This window comes from Arachis hypogaea, chromosome 3, assembly GCF_003086295.3.
Source record: "Arachis hypogaea cultivar Tifrunner chromosome 3, arahy.Tifrunner.gnm2.J5K5, whole genome shotgun sequence".
NCBI classification, from domain to species: domain Eukaryota; kingdom Viridiplantae; phylum Streptophyta; class Magnoliopsida; order Fabales; family Fabaceae; genus Arachis; species Arachis hypogaea.
This window is the reverse complement of record NC_092038.1, coordinates 89,842,253-89,862,363: the sequence shown is the minus strand read 5'-3', so window position 1 is coordinate 89,862,363 and position 20,111 is coordinate 89,842,253. Positions and strand designations below refer to the sequence as shown.

The 20,111-nt window shown below is 39.0% G+C and overlaps 1 non-coding gene across 1 annotated transcript; it reads right to left on the bottom strand.

The window, feature by feature from the left end:
- Positions 1-19,322: 19,322 nt before the first annotated feature.
- Positions 19,323-19,430, bottom strand: LOC112793699 (small nucleolar RNA R71). Its single transcript, XR_003198400.1, has one exon. It is a non-coding gene; the product is annotated as a small nucleolar RNA R71 (small nucleolar RNA).
- Positions 19,431-20,111: the final 681 nt, after the last annotated feature.

Genomic DNA, 20,111 nt, shown 5'->3' with positions numbered 1-20,111 from the left:
CTTTATTCTTAGCATGAGGACATGCTTGGTTTAAGTGTGGGGAGATTTGATAAACCCCGATTTTGTGGTTTATCTTGGGCTTATTTTGGGGGATTTTATCACCTTTTCTCACATTTATTCAATGAAATAGTATGGTTTTGCAATTCTCCCTTGATTTGTGGTTAAATGTGAAAACAAGCTTTTTAAGCCTTAAAATAGCTAAATTTAACTCACTTTAATTCTATTCGATGCCTTGATTTGTTTGTTGAGTGATTTCATGTTCATAAGGCAAGTATTGGATGGAAGAAATGAGGAGAAAAGCATGCAAAGTGGGAGAACTCATGAAGAAATGAAGGCACCGTAAAGCTGTCAAGCCTGACCTCTTCGCACTCAATCGACCATAACTTGAGCTACGGAGGTCCAAATGAGGCGGTTTTAGTTGCGTTGGAAAGCTAACATCTGGGGCTTCGAAATGATATAAAATTTGCCATATGTTGCTTTACGTATAGGGGCACGCACGCACCATGTACGCGTGCGCACCGATGCTGCTCGTGGCCCACTAAAGTGAAATCGCCCCCAGCGATTTCTGAAGCACTGTGGGCCCAACCCAATTCATTTCCAATGTTATTTCATGCAGATTCAAGCTTGGGCAAAGGGGGAGCAATTGTTTGATAGTATAGCATCATGTAGGTTAGTTTCTAGAGAGAGAAGCTCCCTCTTCTCTCTAGAATTAGGTTAGGTTTAGGTTAATCCATGTTAGATCTAGGCATGATTTCTTGATTTCATCTTGCTTCTTCTACAATTTCTTGTTTCTACACTTTCATTCTCTTAGTTTATGGTGTTAATTTTACTTTTATGCTCTCTTTTATGTTGATGAACTCTTGTTGGATTTGGATCTTTTCGTTAATGCAAATTAATGTTTGATGTTCTTTTAATGTTGATTTACTTTTCTTGCCATTGGTAGTTGTTAGATTTTATCTTTCCTTGAAATTTACCATGCTTTCCTTTTGTACCTACCAAGTGTTTGACAAAATACTTGGTTGGGCTTTAGAGTAGATTTTGAGCATTCTTGGCTTGGAAAGAGTAATTAGGTGATCTTGAGTCATGATACCCAACTAATGTTGGTCATCTAGAGTTGTTAGTTAATATGAATTCCATTGACTCTAATCTTTTGCTAATTCTATTAGTGAGTTGATTAGTACATTTAGATTGAGGTTAACTAGTCTTGTTTGACTTTCTCTCATTGAAGATAATGTGATACCTTCTTCTAATATTAGAGATGACGAAATGAGATAGATTCTTGTTATTATTGTGATATGATTGATTAGTCTTGTTTGACATTCTCCCTATGTGAAGATAACATGATACATTCTTCCATTTGTTGGAGTTGACTAAATAAGATAATTAATCATTGTATGACTAGGATAGAAAGCCTATGATCTCAATTCTTGCCATGAATGTCTCTCCTTATTACTTGCTTTCTTTAGTTATTTACTTGATTTACTTTCCTTGTCATTTAATTTCTTGCCCTCTTCTTAATCAAAACCCCCCTTACATCCTTCATAGCCAATAATCATACACTTCATTGCAATTCCTTGTGAGACAACCCGGAGTCTAAATACTTCGGTTAATTCTTATTGGGGATTGTTAATTGTGACAACCAATATTTTTGTATGAAATGATTATTGATTGGTTTGAAAACTATACTTTACAACGAGACTCTATTTGATAAATTCTAAACTGTCAAGAATTCGTTCATCACTTATCCCTCTTGGATATGTTTCCAAACCTCTGGCATTGGTGGCAAGAGTCACAGAAAATATTAGCATCCTTAAAAAGTGTGGGCCACCAAAATCTGCAATCTAAAATTTTTTTTACAGTTCTCTGAGGACCAAGGTGTCCACCACTCTCAGAACAGTTGCATGCCTCTAAAATAGACTGAATTTTGGATTTTGGAACACACCTTCTAATTATTTGGTCAACACCATATCTCCACAAATATGGGTAATCCCACGTATAATACTTAGCCTCACTCTTTAGCTTGTCCTTTTGATGTTTAGAAAAATTTGGAGGAAATGTGCGACTAACCAAATAATTAGCTATGGGTGCATACTAAGGAACCACCTCAGATATTGCTTGCAAGCTATCAAGTGGAAATGCATTATTGATAGGGGTGGAGTCACTTTTAATATGTTCAAGGAGACTCAAGGGGTCCGCCACCAAATTTTGGGAACCACTCCTATCTTTGATCTCTAAATCAAAGTCTTGCAATAACAATATCCAACGGATTAACCTTGGTTTAGACTCTTTCTTAGCCAACAAATATTTCAAGGCCGCATGGTTTGAATATACTACCACTTTGGTTCCAAGTAAATAAGTTCAGAATTTATCCTAAGCAAAAATAATGGCCTACAGTTCCTTTTCAGTGGTAGTATAATTAGACTGGGCACCATCTAAAGTTTTAGAAGCTTAAACAATAATATAAGGATCCTTACCTTTGCACTGATCCAGCGCCACTCCTACCGCATAGTTAGATGCATCGCACATGATCTCAAACGGCCTACTCCAGTCAGGCCCTCTCACAATAGGATCTTAGGTCAAGGCGATCTTCAGCTTGTCATATGCTTCCTTGCAGTCTTCACTCAATTCAAACTCTACATTTTTCTGCAGTAGACGGGACAAGAGTAGTGCAACCTTACAGAAGTCCTTGATAAAGCGCCGGTAGAAACCTGCATGACCAAGAAAAAAAACAGACTTCCCTCACAGAGGAGGGATAAGGTAAACTAAAAATAACATCAATCTTTGCAGGATCAACAGATATACCAGTATTAGAAACAACATGGCTTAGAACAATACCTTGCTTTACAATAAAATGACATTATTCAAAATTAAGCACAGGGTTTGAACTAGCACATCTTTCTAACACTCTAGCAAGACTATCCAAACAAATGTCAAAGGAATCACCATAGACACTAAAGTCATCCATAAATACTTCCATACAGTGCTCAAGAAGATCTAAGAAAATACTCATCATGCACCTTTGAAACGTAGCCGGTGCATTACGTAGACCAAAAGGCATTCTTTTATATGCGTGCGTTCCAAAGAGGCATGTAAAAGTAGTTTTCTCCTGATTTTCCAGAGCAATATGGATCTAAAAATAACCAGTATAACCATATAGAAAATAATATTGTGATTACCTTGACAGGCGATCAAGCATTTGATCGATGAAAGGTAGTGGATAGTGATCCTTGCGAGTAGCCAGGTTCAAGCGCCTGTAGTCGATGCACACTATCCAGGAATTTTGCACCCTTGGACCCCACAGGATCACCTCAGGATCTGTGGACCCTACAGGATCCCCACCTACCCCACTTCTCTCTTCTTCACACAATCCAATAACATTATACCCTTCACCAATCACCTCAATCTCTCTTCCCATTACTCCTTCACCAATTACATCTATCCACTCTTCCCCATAAACCTCACCTACCTTCAAATTCAAAATCTCTTTCCCACCCAAACCCACCCTAAATGACCGAATCCAAACCCCTCTCCCTCCACTATATAAACCCCTCCATCCTTCTTCATTTTCACACAACACAACCCTCTCTTCTCCCCCTTGGCCGAAACCCTCACCTCCCTCCCTCTCCTTTATATCTTCTTCTTCTTTTGCTCGAGGACGAGCAACATTCTAAGTTTAGTGTGGTAAAAGCATAGCTTTTTTGTTTTTCTATAACCATTGATGCCACCTAAGGCCAGAGAAACCTCAAGAAAGAGGAAAGGGAAGGCAATTGCTTCCACCTCTGAGTCATGGGAGATGGAGAGATTCATCTCAAAAGCCCATCAAGACCACTTCTATGAAGTTGTGGCCAAGAAAAAGGTGATCTCTGAGGTCCCTTTTAAGCTCAAAAAGGGCGAATATCCGGAGATCTGACAAGAGATTAGAAGAAGAGGATGGGAAGTTCTTTCCAATCCCATTCAATAAGTCGGAATCCTAACGGTTCAAGAGTTCTATGCAAACACATGGATCACTAGGAACCATGATCAAAGCATGAACCCAAACCCAAAGAATTGGCTTACAATAGTTCGGGGAAAATGCTTAGATTTCAGTTCGGAGAACGTAAGGTTGGCGTTCAACTTGCCTATGATGCAAGAAGATGCACGCCCCTACACTAGAAGGGTCAACTTTGATCAAAGGTTAGACCAAGTCCTCATGGACATATGTGTGGAAGGAGCTTAATGGAAAAGAGACTCAAAAGGAAAGCCGGTTCAATTGAGAAGACTGGACCTTAAGCATGTGGCTAGAGGATGGTTGGAGTTCATCCAACATTCCATTATCCCTACTAGCAACCGATCTGAAGTAACTGTGGATCGGGCCATCATGATCCATAGCATCATGATTGGAGAGGAAGTAGAAGTTCATGAAGTCATCTCTCTAGAACTATACAAAGTAGCCAAAAAGCCCTCCACCTTGGCAAGGCTAGCTTTTCCTCATCTCATTTACCATCTATGCAACTTAGTTGGAGTTGTCATAGAAGGAGACATCCTCATTGAAGAGGACAAGCCCATCACTAAAAAGAGGATGGAGCAAACAAGAGAGCCCATTCATGGATCTCAAGAGACGCATGAGGAAGCTCATCATCAAGAAATCCCTGAGATGCCTCAAGGGATGCATTTTTCTTCAAACAACTATTGGGAACAACTCAACACTTCTCTAGAAGGATTGAGTCATAACATGAACCAATTAAGGGTGGAACACCAAGAGCACTCCAACATTCTTAATGAGATTAGAGAAGATCAAAGAGCTATGAGGGAGGAGCGACAAAGGCAAGGAATAGACATAGAGGAGCTCAAGAACACCATTGGTCCTTCAAGAAGAAGGCACCACCCTCACTAAGGTGGACTCATTCCTTAACATCCTTGTTCTTATCTCTCTGTTTTTTAGTTTTATGCTATATGTTTGTCTATGTTTTGAGTCTTTACTACATAATCATTAGTATTTATTAACTATGTCTTAAGGCTATGAATAATTCCACGAATCCTTCACCTTTCTTAAATGAAAAATGTTTTTAGTACAAAAGAACAAGAAGTACATGAGTTTCGAATTCATCCTTGAAATTAGTTTAATTATATTGATGTGGTGATAATACTTTTTGTTTTCTGAATGAATGCTTAAACAGTGCATATTTTTGATCTTGTTGTTTATAAATGTTCAAATTGTTGGCTCTTGAAAGAATGATGAAAAAGATAAATGTTACTGATGATCTGAAAAATCATAAAATTGATTCTTGAAGTAAGAAAAAGCAGTGAAAAACAAAGGTTGCGAGAAAAAAAAAAGAAAATTTAAAGAAAGAAAAAGAAAAAGCAAGCAGAAAAAGCCAATAGCCTTTAAAACCAAAAGGCAAGGGTATAAAGGATCCAAGGCTTTGAGCATCAATAGATATGAGGGCCCAAGGAAATAAAATCCAGGCCTAAGCGGCTAAATCAAGCTGTCCCTAACCATGTGCTTGTGTCATGAAGGTCCAAGTGAAAAGCTTGAGACTGAGTGGTTAAAGTCGTGATCTAAAGCAAAAAGAGTGTGCTTAAGAGCTCTGGACACCTCTAACTGGGGACTTTAGCAAAGCTGAGTCACAATAGGAAAAGGTTCACCGAGTCATGTGTCTGTGGCATTTATGTATCCGGTGGTAATACTGGAAAACAAAGTTCTTAGGACCACGGCCAAGACTCATTAAAGTAGCTGTGTTCAAGAATCAACATACTTAACTAGGAGAATCAATAACACTATCTGAACTCTGAGTTCCTATGGATGCCAATCATTCTAAACTTCTAAGGATAAAGTGAGATGCCAAAATTGTTCAAAAGCAAAAAGCTACAAGTCCCGCTCATCTAATTAGAACTAATATTCATTGATATTTTGGGATTTATAGTATATTCTCTTCTTTTTATCCTATTTGATTTTCAGTTGCTTGGGGACAAGCAATAATTTAAGTTCGGTGTTGTGATGAGCGGATAATTTATACGCTTTTTGGCATTGTTTTTAGGTAGTTTTTAGTAGGATCTAGCTACTTTTAGGGATGTTTTTATTAGTTTTTATGAAAAATTCACATTTCTGGACTTTACTATGAGTTTGTGTCTTTTTCTGTGATTTCAGGTATTTGCTTGCTGAAATTGAGGGACCTGAGCAAAAATCTGATAGGAGGCTAAAAAAGGGCTACAGATGCTGTTGGATTCTGACCTCCCTGCACTCGAAATGGATTTTCTGGAGCTACAGAACTTCAAATGGTGCGCTCTTAATTGCGTTGAAAAGTATACATCCAGGGCTCTCCAGCAATATATAATAGTTCATACTTTATTTGAGTTTAAATAACGCAAACTGGCGTTCAACGCCAGTTCCATGCTGCATTCTGGAGTAAAACGCCAGAAACACGTCACAAACCAGAGTTAAACGCCAAAAACATGTTACAACTTGGCGTTTAACCCCAAGAGAAGTCTCTGCACGTGTAAAGCTCAAGCTCAGCCCAAGCACACATCAAAGTGGGCCCCGGAAGTGGATTTCTGCACTAAGACTTATTTCTGTAAACCCTAGTAACTAGTCTAGTATAAATAGGACTTTTTACTATTGTATTTTGATCTTTTGATAGATCTTTAGACAAGCTTTTGGAACATCTTTGATTATTGTTAGTCCTTAGACATTGGGGGCTGGCCTCACGGCCATGCCTACCTTATTTTCACTTATGTATCTTCAATGGTGGAGTTTCTACACACTTAGATTAAGGTGTGGAGCTCTGCTGTTCCTCGAGTATTAATGCAATTACTACTGTTTTCTATTCAATTCATGATTATTCTCATTCTAAGATATTCATTTGCACTTCAACCTCATGAATGTGATGATCCGTGACACTCATCACTATTCTCACTTATGAACGCGTGCCTGACAAACACTTCCGTTCTACCTGCGAAAGCTAGAGTGTGTATCTCTTGGATTCCTGACCCACGATGCATGGTTGCCTCGCCTGACAACCGAGCCTCCCATTCCATGAGATCAGAGTCTTCGTGGTATAAGCTAGAATCCATTGGCAGCATTCTTGAGATTCGGAAAGTTTAAACCTTGTCTGTGGTATTCCGAGTAGGATTTGGGATGGGATGACTGTGACGAGCTTCAAACTCGCGAGTGTTGGGCATAGTGACAGATGCAAAAGGATCAATGGATCCTATTCCGACATGATCGAGAACCGACAGATGATTAGTCGTGCTGTGACAGCGCATTTGGACCATTTTCACTGAGAGGACGGGAGGTAGCCATTGACAACGGTGAAACCCAACATACAGCTTGCCATGGAAAGGGGTAAGAATGATTGGATGAAAGCAGTAGGAAAGCAGAGATTCAGAAGGAACACAGTATCTTCATGCGCTTATCTGAAATTCCCACCAATGAATTACATAAGTATCTCTATCTCTATTTTCTGCTTTATTTATCTTTATATTCGAAAACCATTATAACCATTAGACTCTGCCTGGCTGAGATTTACAAGATGACCATAGCTTGCTTCATACCGACAATCTCCGTAGGATCGACCCTTACTCACGTAAGGTTTATTACATGGATGACCCAGTGCACTTGCTGGTTAGTTGTGGGAAGTTGTGAAAAAGAGTGATATTACAATTGTGCGTACCAAGTTGTTGGCACTATTGAGATCACAATTTCGTGCACCAGTGCACACCTTGTACGCGTGCGCACCCATCGATGCTTTCCCATTCTTGGTTTCTTTATGCATTCTCTATTTTGTATGCTTTTGTTCTCATTTCTTCCATCCAATACTTGCCCTATGAACCTGAAATCACTCAACAAACATACCAAGGCATTGGATCGAATTAAAGTGAGTTAAAATCACCAATTTAAGGGCCTAAAAAGCATGTTTTTACACTTAAGCACAATTCATGGGAGAATTACAAAACCATGCTATTTTATTGAATAAATGTGGGAAAAGGTGATAAAATCTCCCCAAATTAAGCACAAAATAAACCACAAAATCGGGGTTTATCAAATCTCCCCACACTTAAACTAAGCATGTCCTCATGCTAAAATTAAGAAAGAAGCAAAGGGTATCACATTTATTCAATGCAAACTAACTAAATGCAACCTATCTATATGCAATCTATCTATATGAATGCATCCACTTGGTCAAAACAAGTCAATTTCCAAGAATACCTATATGAGTACAAGCGCTAAAGTAATAGCAATCAAAGCAAACCCACAATTGAATTGAATCATTGAAAGATTATACAAACTTGCAAGAAAAGATGATCATGGGTGGAGACATGTAATTGAGCGATCGAACCCTCACCGGATGTGTATCCGCTTTAGGAACTCAAGTGTAATAGGGTTGATTCACTCTAAAAACTTGGTGCACGAAATTGCAATCACACTTGCAATTCTGCACAACTAACCAGCAAGTGCACTAGGTCGTTCAAGTAATACCTTACGTGAGTAAGGTTCGATCCCATAGAGATTGTCGGCTTGAAGCAAGCTATGGCTACCTTGTAACTCTTAGTCAGGGGATTAATAATGAAAAGGATTTTTGTTTGCAATATAATAAATAAGCATGAAATAAAAGGTACTTGTGGTTCAATAGTGGAGAATAGGTTGGAGTTTTGGAGATGTTCTGTCATCTGAATCTCTGCTTTCCTACTATTTTCTTCTTCACGCACACGAGGCTCCTTCCATGGCAAGCTGTGTGTAGGGTGTCACCGTTATCAATGGCTACTTCCCATCCTCTCAATGAAAATGGTCCATGTGCACTGTCACTGCACGGCTAATCATCTGTCGGTTCTCGATCATGTTGGAATAAAATCCAGTGATCTTTTTGCATCTGTCACTACGCCCAACACTCACGAGTTTGAAGCTCATCACAGTCATCCCTTCCTAGATCCTACTCGGAATACCACAGACAAGGTTTAGACTTTCCGGATCCCAGGAATGGCCGCCAAAAATCCTAGCTTATACCACGAAGACTCTGGATGCATGAATTCGAACACTCTGTTGTCAGGAGAGGTACTCAAAGTCGTGAACCAGGAACCCAAGAGATACACATTCAATCTAAGATAGAACGGAGGTGGTTGTCAGGCACGCGTTCATAAGTTGAGAATGGTGATGAGTGTCACGGATCATCACATTCATCATGTTTAAGTGCGAATGAATATCTTAGAATGGAGACAAATGTGATTGAATAGAAAACAGTGGTAATTGCATTAATCCATCGAGACACAGCAGAGCTCCTCACCCCCAACAATGGAGTTTAGAGACTCATGCTTTAGAGATACAATGTAAAACATGAAAATGTCATGAGGTACAAAATAGATCTCTAAAAGTTGTTTTTATACTAAACTAGCTACAAGGGTTTACAGAAATAGGTAAATGATGCAGAAATCAACCTCCGGGTCCACTTGGTGTGTGCTTGGGCTGAGCATTGAGCTTTACACGTGTAGAGGTCTTCCTTGGAGTTAAACACCAGCTTTGGTGTCAGTTTGGGCGTTTAACTCCAACTTTTATGCCAGTTTTGGAATTTTGACGCCAAAAAGGGCAGAGAGCTGGCTTTTTGACGCCAATTTACATCATTAAAACTCACTTAAAGTATAAACTGTCATATATTTCTGGAAAGCCCTGGATGTCTACTTTCCAAAGCAATTGGAAGCGCGCTATTTGAAATTCTGTAGCTCCAGATAATCTACTCTGAGTGCAGGGAGGTTAGAATCCAACAACATCTGCAGTCCTTTGTCAGCCTTTGAATCAAATTTTTGCTCAGGTCCCGCAATTTCAGCCAGAAAATACCTGAAATCACAGAAAAATACACAAAATCATTGTAAAGTCCAGAAATGTGAATTTTTCTTAAAAACTAATAAAAATATACTAAAAACTAACTAAATCATACTGAAAACTATATAAAAATAATGCCAAAAAGCGTATAAATTATCCGCTCATCACAACACCAAACTTAGATTGTTGCTTGTCCCCAAGCAACTGAAAACAAAATAGGATAAAAAGAAGAGAATATACAATGAATCCCACAGTATCAATAAAACTTAGTTCTAATTAGATGAGCGGGGCTAGTAGCTTTTTGCTTCTGAACAGTTTTGGCATCTCACTTTATCCTTTGAAATTCAGAATGATTGGCATCTATAAGAACTCAGAAATTTAGATAGTGTTATTGATTCTCCTAGTTAAGTATGTTGATTCTTGAACACAGCTACTTTATGAGTCTTGGCCGTGGCCCTAAGCACTTTGTTTTCCAGTATTACCACCGGATACATAAATGCCACAGACACATAACTGGGTGAACCTTTTCAGATTGTGACTCAGCTTTGCTGAAGTCCCCAGTTAGAGGTGTTCAGAGTTCTTAAGCACACTCTTTTGCTTTGGATCACGACTTTAACCACTCAGTCTGAAGCTTTTCACTTGGACCTGCATGCAACAAGCACATGGTTAGGGACAGCTTGATTTAGCCGCTTAGGCCTGGATTTTATTTCCTTGGGCCCTTCTATCCATTAATGCTCAAAGCCTTGTATCCTTTTTACCCTTGCTTTTTGGTTTAAAGGGCTATTGGCTTTTTCTTTTTCTTTTCTGTCTCTTTTTTTTTCGCCATTTTTTGCTGCTTTTTCTTGCTTCAAGAATCAATTTCATGATTTTTCAGATTATCAATAACATTTCTCTTTGTTCATCATTCTTTCAAGAGCCAACAACTTTAACATTCATAAACAACAAGATAAAAAATATGCACTGTTCAAGCATTCATTCAGAAAACAAAAAGTATTGCCACCACATCAAAATAATTAAACTAGTTTCAAGATAAAATTTGAAATTCAAGTACTTCTTGTTCTTTTGTAATTAAGCACATTTTTCATTTAAGAGAGGTGAAGGATTCATGGAGTTATTCATAGCTTTAAGACATAGACACTAGACACTAATGATTATGTAGTGAAGACACAAACATAGATAAAGCATACAGCATGAAGCTGAAAAATAGAAAATTAAATAGACAAGGAGATTAAGGAATGAGTCCACCTTAGTGAGGGTGCCGTATTCCTCCTCTTGAAGAACCAATGGTGCTCTTGAGCTCCTCTATGTCTCTTCCTTGCCTTTGTTGCTCCTCCCTTATAGCTCTTTGATCTTCTCTAATCTCATGGAGAATGTGGTGGACGAAATTGTGATTCCTTTGTTAATGTATTTTGTAAAATTCATTGCTTTTTCAACTATGTGTGGACACAACTCCGTTCAACTTAACCAGCAAGTGTACTGGGTCATCCAAGTAATACCTTACGTGAGTAAGGGTCGATCCCACAGAGATTGTTGGTATGAAGCAAGCTATGGTCACCTTGTAAATCTCAGTTAGGCAGATTAAATTGGTTTATGATGAGTTCAAAAATTAATAATAAATAGACAATAAAAAAGGGATAGAGATACTTATGTAAATTAATAGTGGGAATTTCAGATAAGTGTATGGATATGTTGTGCTCCTCTTGAATCTCTACTTTCCTATTACATTCATCCAATCCTTCCTACTCCTTTCCATGGCAAGCTATATGTAGGGCATCACGTTGTCAATGGCTACATCCCATCCTCTCAGTGAAAACGTTCCTATGCTCTGTCACAGCACGGCTAATCATCTGTCGGTTCTCAATCAAGTTGGAATAGAATCCCTTGATTCTTTTGCGCTTGTCATCACGCCCAGCATTCAGGAGTTTGAAGCTCGTCACAGTCATTCAATCCTAGAATCCTACTCGGAATACCATAGACAAGGTTTAGACTTTCCGGATCCTCATGAATGCCGCCATCTATCTAGCTTATACCACGAAGATTCTGTTGGGGAATCTAATAGATATGCGCCCGGTCTAAAGTAGAACGGAAGTGGTTGTCAGTCACGCGCGTTCATAGGTGAGAATGATGATGAGTGTCACGGATCATCACATTCATCAAGTTGAAGTGCAACGTATATCTTGGAATAAGAATAAAAGAGAATTGAATAGAAAGTAGTAATAATTGTATTGAAACTTGAGGTACAGCAGAGCTCCACACCCTTAATCTATGGTGTGCAGAAACTCCACTGTTGAAAATACATAAGTGAAAGGTTCAGGCATGGCCGAATGGCCAGCCCCCTGAGTGATCAAGAGACCAAATAGTCAAAAGATTAAACTGTCAAAAGATGTCTAATACAATAGTAACTTATCCTATTTATACTAGACTAGCTACTAGGGTTTACATGAGTAAGTAATTGATGTATAAATCCACTTCCGGGGCCCACTTGGTGTATGCTTGGGCTGAGCTTAATCTATCCACGAGCTGAGGCTTTTCTTGGAGTTGAACTCCAAGTTATAACGTGTTTTGGGCGTTCAACTCCGGATCATGACGTATTTTTGGCGTTTAACTCCAGATAGCAGCTTGTACTTGGCGTTCAACGCCAAGTTACGTCGTCAATTTCCGAATAAAGTATGAACTATTATATATTGCTGGAAAGCTCTGGATGTCTACTTTCCAACGCCGTTGAGAGCGCGCCAATTGGAGTTCTGTATCTCCAGAGAATTCGTTTCGAGTGCAGGGAGGTCAGATTCCAACAGCATCAGCAGTCCTTTTGTCAGCCTTTTTCAGAGTTTTGCTCAAGTCCCTCAGTTTCAGCCAGAAATTACCTGAAATCACAGAAAAACACACAAACTCATAGTAAAGTCCAGAAATGTGAATTTAACATAAAAACTAATGAAAACATCCCTAAAAGTAGCTTGAACTTACTAAAAACTACCTAAAAACAATGCCAAAAAGCGTATAAATTATCCGCTCATCACAACACCAAACTTAAATTGTTGCTTGTCCCCAAGCAACTGAAAATCAATTAGGATAAAAAGAAGAGAATATACTATAAATTCCAAAATATCAATGAATATTAATTATAATTAGATGAGCGGGACTTGTAGATTTTTGCTTCTGAACAGTTTTGGCATTTCACTTTTTCCTTTGAAGTTTAGAATGATTGGCTTCTCTAGGAACTTAGAATTTCGGATAGTGTTATTGACTTTCCTAGTTCAGCATGTTGATTCTTGAACACAGCTACTTATGAGTCTTGGCCGTGGCCCTAAGCATTTTGTTTTCCAATATTACCACCGGATACACAAATGCCACAGACACATGACTGGGTGAACCTTTTCAGATTGTGACTCAGCTTTGCTAGAGTCCCCAGTTAGAGGTGTCCAGAGCTCTTAAGCACACTCTTTTTGCTTTGGATCATGACTTTAACCATTCAGTCTCAAGCTTTTCACTTTGACCTTCATGACACAAGCACATGGTTAGGGACAGCTTGATTTAGCCGCTTAGGCCTGGATTTTATTTCCTTGGGCCCTCCTATCCATTGATGCTCAAAGCCTTGGATCCTTTTTACCCTTGCCTTTTGGTTTTAAGGGCTATTGGCTTTTTCTGCTTGCTTTTTCTTTTTTTTTCTATTTTTTTCGCCATTTTTTTTCGCAAGCTTTCTTTTTCATTGCTTTTTCTTGCTTCAAGAATCAATTTCATGATTTTTCAGATCATCAATAACATTTCTCTTTGTTCATCATTCTTTCAAGAGCCAACAGTTTTAACATTCATAAACAACAAGATCAAAAATATGCACTGTTCAATCATTCATTCAGAAAACAAAAAGTATTGTCACCACATCAATATAATTAAATTAAATTCAAGGATAAACTCGAAATTCATGTACTTCTTGTTCTTTTGAATTAAAACATTTTTCATTTAAGAGAGGTGAAGGATTAATGGAATTTTATTCATAGCTTTGAGACATAGTTACTACATACTAATGATCATGAAATAAAGACACAAAACATAGATAAACACAATATTCAAAACCGAAAACAGAAAGAAATAAAAACAAGGAATGAATCCACCTTAGTGGCGTCTTCTTTTTGAAGGACCAACAATGTCCTTAAGCTCTTCTATGTCCCTTCCTTGCCTTTGTTGCTCCTCCCTCATTGCTCTTTGATCTTCTCTTATTTCATGGAGAATGATGAAGTGCTTATGATGTTCCACCCTTAATTGTTCAACATTGTGGCTCAAATCTTCTAAGGAAGTGTTGAGTTGCTCCTAATAGTTGTTAGGAGGAAAGTGCATCCCTTGAGGCATCTCAGGGATTTCTTGATGATGAGCTTCCTCATGCATCTCTTGAGAACCGTGAGGGATCTCTCTTGCTTGCTCCATCCTCTTCTTGGTGATGGGCTTATCCTCTTCAATGGGGATGTCTCCTTCTATGATAACTCCATCTGAGTAGCATAGATGGCAAATAAGGTGAGGAAAAGCTAGCCTTGCCATGGTGGAGGACTTGTCGGCTATTTTGTAGATTTCATTGGAGATGACCTCATGAACTTCTACTTCCTCTCCAATCATGATGCTATGAATCATGATGGCCCGATCCACAGTAACTTCAGATCGGTTGCTAGTAGGAATGATGGAGCGTTGAATGAACTCCAACCATCCTCTAGCCACAGGCTTGAGGTCCAGTCTTCTTAGTTGAACTGGCTTGCCTTTGGAGTCTATTCTCCATTGAGCTCCTTCCAAACATATGTCCATTAGGACTTGGTCCAACCTTTGATTAAAGTTGACCCTTCTAGTGTAGGGGCGTTCATCTTCTTGCATCATGGGCAAGTGAAACGCCAACCTCACATTTTCCGGACTAAAATCTAAGTATTTCCCCCGAACCATTGTGAGATAATTCTTTGGATTCGGGTTCATACTTTGATCATGGTTCCTAGTGATCCATGCATTGGCATAGAACTCTTGAACCATTAAGATTTCGAGTTGTTGCATGGGGTTGGTTAGGACTTCCCAACCTCTTCTTCGGATCTCATGTCGGATCTCCAGATACTCATTCTTCTTGAGCTTGAAAGGGACCTCAGGGATCACCTTCTTCTTTGCCACAACATGATAAAAGTGGTCTTGATGGCTTTTGGAGATGAATCTTTCCATCTCCCATGACTCGGAGGTGGAAGCTTTTGTCTTCCCTTTTTCCTTTTCTAGAGGATTCTCCGGCCTTAGGTGCCATTGATGGTAGTGGAAAACAAAAAAGATTATGCTTTAACCACACACCAAACTTAAAATATTGCTCGTCCTCGAGCAATAGAAGAAAGAAGAGAAGAAGAAGAAGAATAGAATATGGTAGAAAGGGAGAGATGTGGGTTCGGCCAAGGTGAAGAAGAGGGGGTTGTGTTGTGTGAAAATGAAGTAGAATGGAAGGGTATATATAGGGAGAGGGGGGAGTGTATGTTCGACTATTTAGGGTGGGAATGGGTGGGAAAATGGTTTTGAATTTTTGAAGGTAGGTGGGGTTTATGGGGAAGAGTGGATGGATGTGAGTGGTGAAGGGGGTGATTGGGAAGAGGAATTGAGGTGATTGGTAAAGAGTTTTGGGAAGTGTGACATGGGGAATAGTCATCACAAAAATAGGATTAGTGGGTAAGGTAGGAATATAGTAGGTGGGGATCCTGTGGGGTCCACAGATCTTGAGGTGATCCTGTGGGGTCCACAGATCCTGAGGTGTCAAGGAATTCCATCCCTGCACCAAATAGGCATGTAAAATGCCTGATGAGCGGATAATTTGTACGCTTTTTGGCATTGTTTTTAGTATGTTTTTAGTATGATCTAGTTAGTTTTTAGTATATTTTTATTAGTTTTTAGTTAAAATTTACTTTTCTAGACTTTACTATGAGTTTGTGTGTTTTTCTGTGATTTCAGGTATTTTCTGGCTGAAATTGAGGGACTTGAGCAAAAATCTGATTCAGAGACTAAAAAGGACTGCAGATGCTGTTGGATTCTGACCTCCCTGCACTCGAAGTGGATTTTCTGGAGCTATAGAAGCCCAATTGGCGCGCTCTCAACGGCGTTGGAAAGTAGACATCCTGGGCTTTCCAGTAATATATGATAGTCCATACTTTGCCCAAGATTTGATGGCCCAAACCGGCGTTCAAAGTCACCCTCAGGAATTCCAGCGTTAAACGCCGGAACTGGCACAAGAATGGGAGTTAAACGCCCAAACTGGCACCAAAGCTGGCGTTTAACTCCAAGAGGAGTCTCTACACGAAAATGCTTCAATGCTCAGCCCAAGCACACACCAAGTGGGACCGGATGTGGATTTTTATGTCATTTACTCATCTCTGTAAACCTTAGGCTACTAGTTCTCTATAAGTAGCACCTTTTACTATTGTATTTTTATCTTGGGATCTTTGGATCATTTTAGATCTTTTGATCATCTTTGGACATCTAGTTCTTAGATCATTGGGAGGCTGGCCATTCGGCCATGCCTAGACCTTGTTCTTATGTATTTTCAACGGTGGAGTTTCTACACACCATAGATTAAGGTGTGGAGCTCTGCTGTACCTCGAGTATTAATACAATTACTATTGTTCTTCTATTCAATTCCACTTGTTCTTGTTCTAAGATATCACTTGTTCTTCAACTTGATGAATGTGATGATCCGTGACACTCATCATCATTCTCACCTATGAACGTGTGACTGACAACCACCTCCGTTCTACCTTCGATTGGGTGAATATCTCTTGGATTCCTGATACACGATGCATGGTTGATCGCCTGACAACCGAGTGCTCGCCTGACAAACGAGCCAGCCATTCCGTGAGATCAGAGTCTTCGTGGTATAGGCTAGAACTGATGGCGGCATTCAAGAGAATCCGGAAGGTCTAACCTTGTCTGTGGTATTCTGAGTAGGATTCAATGATTGAATGACTGTGACGTGCTTCAAACTCCTGAAGGCAGGGCGTTAGTGACAGACGCAAAAGAATCACTGGATTCTATTCCGGCCTGATCGAGAACCGACAGATGGATAGCCGTGCCGTGACAGGGTGCGTTGAACATTTCCACTAAGAGGATGGGAGGTAGCCACTAACAACGGTGAAACCCTTGCTTGAGCTTGCCATGGAAAGGAGTAAGAAGGATTGGATGAAGACAGTAGGAAAGCAGAGAGACGGAAGGGAAGGCATCTTCATACGCTTATCTGAAATTCCTACCAATGAATTACATAAGTATCTCTATCTTTATCTTTATGTTTTATTCATCATTCATAACCATTTGAGTTTGCCTGACTAAGATTTACAAGGTGACCATAGCTTGCTTCATACCAACAATCTCTGTGGGATCGACCCTTACTCGCGTAAGGTTTATTACTTGGACGACCCAGTACACTTGCTGGTTAGTTGTGCGAAGTTGTAGTGATCACAATTTCGTCCACCAAGTTTTTGGCGCTGTTGCCGGGGATTGTTGAGTTTGGACAACTGACGGTTCATCTTGTTGCTTAGATTAGGTATTTTTCTTCAGAGTTCTTAAGAATGAATTCTAGTGTTTCAAGGTGATGTTCTTATCATCACCAAAGCTGATTGATTTTCATCAATTTAGCTCTTGAATGCAATGTCCTGCTGAAGCTTGGCTAACCATGTCTAATTCCTTTAGACTGAAGCTTTTGACAAGCATTGCATGATTCCTGGAGTTCTCATTAAGAATTTTGATACCTTTATCTTCTTTTTCCACTTAATTTTCGAAAATCACAAAAAAAAATTTTACAAAGTCATAAAATCCAAAAATATTTCTTGTTTGAGTCTAGTGTCTCATGTTAAGTTTGGTGTCAATTGCATGCATTCATTCATGTGTCTTAGTGATCTTCAAGATGTTCTTGATGATTTCTTACTCTAATCTTTAAATTCTCTTGACTTGAGTGTTTTGTGTGTCTCATATGCATTCTCATTAGTGTCAGTAGTATACAAACTGCTAAGTTTGGTGTCTTGCATGCATTGTTATTTGATTCTTGTTGCATTTTGATTTTTCCTTATTATTAAAAATCCAAAAATATTTTTAATTTGTGTCTTCTCAAGTCAATAATACAGAGAATTGAAGATTCAGAACATACAGCAGAGGAATTACACAGAAAAAGCTGGGCGTTCAAAACGCCCAGTGAAGAAGGACAGACTGGCGTTTAAACGCCAGCCAGGGTACCTGGTTGGGCGTTTAACGCCCAAAAGGGTATAGTTTTGGGCGTTAAACGCCAGAATGTGCACCATTCTGGGCGTTTAACGCCAGGATGGCACAAGAGGGAAGATTTTGTTTTTAATGCAGATTTTTTTTTTCAGTTTTCAAACTTTTTCAAAATCAAATCTTTTTCAAATCATATCTTTTCAATCGTATGTTTTCAAAATCAATTTCTTTCTATTTTTAAAAAAAAATACTTGCTATCAATTAATGATTTGATTCAACATTTCAAGTATGTTGCCTTTTCTGTTGAGAAAGGTTTAATGTTTGAATCATATCTTTTCTTGTTAGCCAAGTTTTTAATTTTCAAAATCAAATCTTTTTAAAATGTTTTTCAAATCATATCTTCTCAATCACATCTTTTTAAAACTAATCATATCTTCTTAACCACATCTTTTTCAAAATAGTTTTCAATCAAATCTTTTTGATTTCTAATTTCAAAATCTTTTTCAAAAATCACTTGATTTCTTTTCTACTTTCATTTTCGAAAATCAATTAGTGTTTTTCAAAAATGTTTTCAAAATCTTTTACTTAATTTTCGAAAATTACTTCCCTTCTTCTCACATCCTTCTATTTATGGACTAACACTGTTCCTTAATGCAAAATTCGAACTCCATCTTCTTTGATAAGTTCGAATTTTCTACTTCTGTCTTCTACTTTTCTTTTCCTCTGACACCTAAAGGAATCTCTATACTCTGACATAGAGGATTCCACATTTTCTTGTTCCCTTCTCTTTCTTATGAGCAGGAGCAAGGACAAAAGCATTCTTGTTGAGGCTGATCCTGAACCTGAAAGGACCTTGAAGAGAAAGCTAAGAGAAGCCAAAGCACAACTCTCTGTAGAGGACCTAACAGAAATCTCCAAAGAAGAAGAACCTATGGCAGCCGAAAACAACAACAATGCCAACAATGCAAGGAAGGTGCTGGGTAACTTTACTGCACCTACTCCCGACTTTTATGGGAGAAGCATCTCTATCCCTGCCATTGGAGCAAACAACTTTGAGCTTAAGCCTCAATTAGTTTCTCTAATGCAACAGAATTGCAAGTTCCATGGACTTCCATTAGAAGATCCTCATCAGTTTTTAGCTGAATTCTTGCAAATCTGTGACACTGTCAAGACTAATGGGGTTGACCCTGAGGTCTACAGACTTATGCTATTCCCTTTTGCTGTAAGAGACAGAGCTAGGACATGGTTGGACTCACAACCTAAAGAAAGCATGGACTCTTGGGAAAAGCTAGTCAATGCCTTCTTGGCAAAGTTCTTTCCACCTCAAAAATTGAGTAAGCTTAGAGTGGAAGTCTAAACCTTCAGACAGAAGGAAAGAGAATCCCTCTATGAAGCTTGGGAAAGATACAAACAATTAATCAGAAAGTGTCCTTCTGATATGCTTTCTGAATGGAGCATCATAGGTATTTTCTATGATGGTCTCTCTGAACTATCCAAAATGTCTTTGGATAGCTCTGCTGGAGGATCTCTTCATCTGAAGAAGACGCCTACAGAAGCTCAAGAGCTGATTGAAATGGTTGCAAATAACCAATTCATGTACACTTCTGAAAGAAATCCTGTGAACAATGGGACTAGTCAGAAGAAAGGAGTTCTTGAGATTGACACTCTGAATGCCATATTGGCTCAGAACAAAATATTGACTCAACAAGTCAATATGATTTCTCAAAGTCTGTCTGGAATGCAAAATACACCAAGCAGTACTAAGGAGGCTTCATCTGAGGAAGAAGCTTATGATCCTGAGAACCCTTCAATGGAAGAGGTGAATTACATGGGAGAATCCTATGGAAACACCTATAATCCTTCATGGAGAAATCATCCAAATCTCTCATGGAAGGATCAACAGAGACCTCAACAAGGTTTCAACAATAATAATGGTGGAAGAAACAGGTTTAGCAATAGCAAGCCTTTTCCATCATCTTCTCAGCAACAGACAGAGAGTTCTAAGCAGAATACCTCTGACTTAGCAACCATGGTCTCTGATCTAATCAAAACCACTCAAAGTTTCATGACTGAAACAAGGTCCTCCATTAGAAACTTGGAGGCACAAGTGGGTCAGCTGAGCAAG